The sequence below is a fragment of the Ruditapes philippinarum genome, unplaced genomic scaffold (genome assembly GCF_026571515.1).
Source record: "Ruditapes philippinarum isolate M1 unplaced genomic scaffold, ASM2657151v2 ctg6888_1_1_1_1, whole genome shotgun sequence".
In the NCBI taxonomy this organism is placed as follows: Eukaryota; Metazoa; Mollusca; class Bivalvia; order Venerida; family Veneridae; genus Ruditapes; species Ruditapes philippinarum.
Genome location: NW_026859469.1, coordinates 74,655 through 78,648, shown reverse-complemented (window position 1 = coordinate 78,648; position 3,994 = coordinate 74,655).

The window sequence follows — 3,994 nt, the reverse complement described above, 5'->3', positions numbered from 1 at the left end:
TCACAATTACGCTGTGGCCATAATAATTCTAACAAACGCTTATCCTTATTTCAATTCTATAGCAAAATATCACTACCGATCTTTGTTATCCTTAAACGAGCTCAAGTGTCCGGGGAGTCACAGTTTTGTAATATTATATCATTCAAATTTATTTTAATTGTTGCTTATTGCTGTCAATAAAAACCTCACTATGACATAGCTTTGACGTACATAAAGAACAACATTACATAAAAGGCCGATAAGGATGACAAATTTCAAAGCCGGACTACTTTCTGATTTTACGGACCTCATCATTACATTAACTAATTAATTGTAATTATAAAAAAGAAAAGCCGTGCAAGAATAAAAAAAACTGCAATAGCTTAGAAGATAATAACTTCCTTCCGGTTTATCATTCCAAGCTATTTATAGTTTTTCTTTTCAATTTCTTCAATTACGTTTTTAATTATATTCACATTGCATTCGCGTTAACAGTACAATTTATGAGAGAAAAGAACGAAACGTTCATACCGATGATTCATTTAAAATTTCTTTTTAAGCGTAAAGTAAGGTTTGTTTACCGAAACTTGACCAAAAATTAAGTTGTTTGCATTTGAATATTGACCAACAAATGAAAATTTGGAAACTAGTTTATATATATATCAGAAAAATGTTTAAAGTAAAACTTGAAATATCGTCTTCTGACCGGGCATGTTGCGTTATATTTTTATATGTTTCAGATTTAGGTAAATTGCATTGAGTCTATAGTTTCCGTAAGTAGTTGAAGAATATTTTGTTATGCTAACTGTTAATTATTAGAAGGGCACGCACATGTTTAATGTAATAACAGTGAACATCTATGCGCATCAAATAATATATATAATTATTAGATCTTTAAAACACGATCACCATGTATGTTCGGTGAAATTAATGACAAAACAGATTTTTATAGGAATGCATAGTTTTACGATTAACAAAGGCATATTAACGCTTGACAAACAAAATGTGTATGGTAGAGTCTCTTTCAAATTAATTACGCTATGATACCTTAATTGGGCATTTTACGTTAAAAATAAATGATCGTTTGTATTTATCAAATAAATGTTATCACATTTAGACATTCGCACATTTTTAAACTCTCGAATTATTCCGACGTTTGTAAATATATCCTACGACAAAATTCATTTAACAGTCATTTAAAATAGAGAATACAGAATCCCACAATCTGATTTAACCGCTAAGCAGATAGCTGTTTTAAAACCTACAGTATATACATCATTTTATCATTTACATGTTTATGTATTTTCTTGGAAAAGGACTGCTTATTTGTTGGCTGCACAGTCAATCATTTTATCATTTTAGTAGCCGTCTGAAATCAGCATTTTTATCAAGGAGTTCATATCAATGAAGTATAACAATCATGCACATCTAATGTGAAATTTAAATGGCAGATTATATAAAGTGACATTAATTTAAAAAACGAATTTAATCTCTAATTACGAACCTATAAGTTCTTATTGGCTGAATTGATTATAATATTTTGTCTATCATACCATTGGACATGAATGTAATAAATTATTGAAATGGAAACAAAATGAATAAGATCTCTGATTTCATACGAACCTATTAGTTATAGGAGGTTCTAGGCTCATAATTATCTTGTCTATCATAACGAATGTGCGTGAATGTAACAAATAATTCAAATGGAAATAAGATGATTAGATTTTTGATTGTATAAGAATCTATTTGTTCGTCGGGTTTATCGGCTTATCGTTCTACTATATTTTACGTCATGGCAGGTGGACGTGAATAAGATGTTACCGAAAGGTCAAGTAATAGTAGCTTTTTCGCATATTGAAATATAACAAGGTTAGTAGAGTCATACTTAAACTAAAATATATTGTCTTAAGTTAAGATAATGAGAAACTAATAAAACAAATTGCCGCCGAAAAAAATATTTTGATTTTGGACACTCTGAAACTATTCCTGTCGATTCTTTATTCAAAGAAGTTCAAATCAATTTGGTTTGAATTATCAACGGCATGTATTTATTTAAAAGATCATTGCATTTGATTGTCCTGAAAATGACAGAAATATTATTGAAACGTCTTGCATTTGTTTCTGGTACACATTGACATCTAAGTTTGCACTTATAATGTACAGCACACTTAATTGAAATTGTTTTTTCTTGGACATTTCTAGCATGATAATCTGTTATTTAATGAACAGAAGAATTTTACATATTTAACAACCCAGATGAGCAATCAGTCTGACACTTGTCTAAGTTCAAAATATCCTAAAAAATGCATAGGTTTAAGTGAACCGCGGTAAATATCGCACATGTAGTATTACATACATGTTGTATGCTATTATCGTTCTAGATTGTGTGAAGTTCCTCGAATGATGATCAATAACACAACTATTCCTCGGAGGTAGACAGGAGTCATTTTGACTAGGATATTTTCTAATGCGTCACATGTTAGGCAGCGTGATAAATTCAAAGCATAATAAAGTTGAAATTCCCGAAAAGGTTATTCGATATACCACTTCTAGAAAAATTAGAACTAATTTGACACCATCGCGGAAAACATATCAGAAAATACCGAATACATACGAAGTCTATTTCAAGTTTAATGAATTTACATATTTAATGTCGTGACATATTGAACATATCTAAAAATGAAATAAACCTGAGTTTATCACACGACGTTTGGTGATGTCACAATGCAGAACAAACACGTTGTCTGCAATTTTGTTTGACGCAGGCTAGTCGATAATGGAAACGGAGATCTATATTTATTCAGTCAAAAATGACTGTGCTTTCATTAAAGCATTAAAGTAAAGAGGTCTACAATTGGACACACTTTCCGTTAGTACTTCAAGTATTGATAAAAACTATAGCAATGTATCATTTGGATATGTTTAACAGTATCAAAATATCGTTTGAAAGAACAAAAAAAAGAACAAACAATGTTGAAATTAGAATTCTAAGTGATTTAGTATGAAGATTTTATGATGATTATACTTAGTCCCTGCTTTTTAAATTTATGTCATCTCACACTTGCCAGCAACATACATGGGTAATTATTTTTGTTGTTATTATATCAACATGATTTTATTGTAAAGCAATACCCTTTAATTGGAAGAATTGAGGCATTATCATTATCTTTTTTGACCAATTGTTCATTTTTTCAAGTAGCTATGTCTTTTAAATGTGTAAGGCTGACAGTATAACAGGAAAAAAAATATGTCTGTCATGTTTTGTTTTTATTTTATTTCAATATTGGGCAACAATAATATATATCAAATTCAGTGTACTTTTGCATGGTTTATAAAGATTAAGTCTATAACGTTTTACACACAACATACGACTAGAAAACTAAATGAGTTCAGCAAGGAATTCAATATTATTTTCACTTTCTGAGAAGGCCATTATTGCTAATTTACCATTCTAAGCCGCCAACAAGAGTAGTTTGAAGTGGCGGCCTTATTGTTAAATGATTTTGATGACCCAGAGGAAAATAAACGGTTAAACCATTTTGCCACCAATCTGATGATTTTCGCATCAAATGAATATACAAAATATTATGAAATTTGAAAACCAAAACATTTCATAAGCAAAACAACTATCTTCAGTATAATGCTGTCGAATATGATTTACGACAAATTGTCATGTCTTCTGTTAAAGGATATAATAACATCCCGAATCAGTTTCTACAGTTTACTGAACATTTTATTTTTCTTCGCATTTTCAAGATCAGATTGGCATGAAACAACAACAACTATAACGACAAAAAAGATAAGTGTAGGAGGAGAGGAGGTTCAACTTAGAATTAACAAAAAAGGAGATTAAAAGGTCCAAATTTGCTGACAAATGAGCTTATCTAAAGCTTAATTTTTGAATTGCAGGCTTAAAACCATTAATCTTGTTTTTTAGATTAAATTTAATGTAATCTGTCTTAAAAATCTAATTCTTTGATTTTTATGTTCTATTCTACTCGAGGCGTCTCATTTA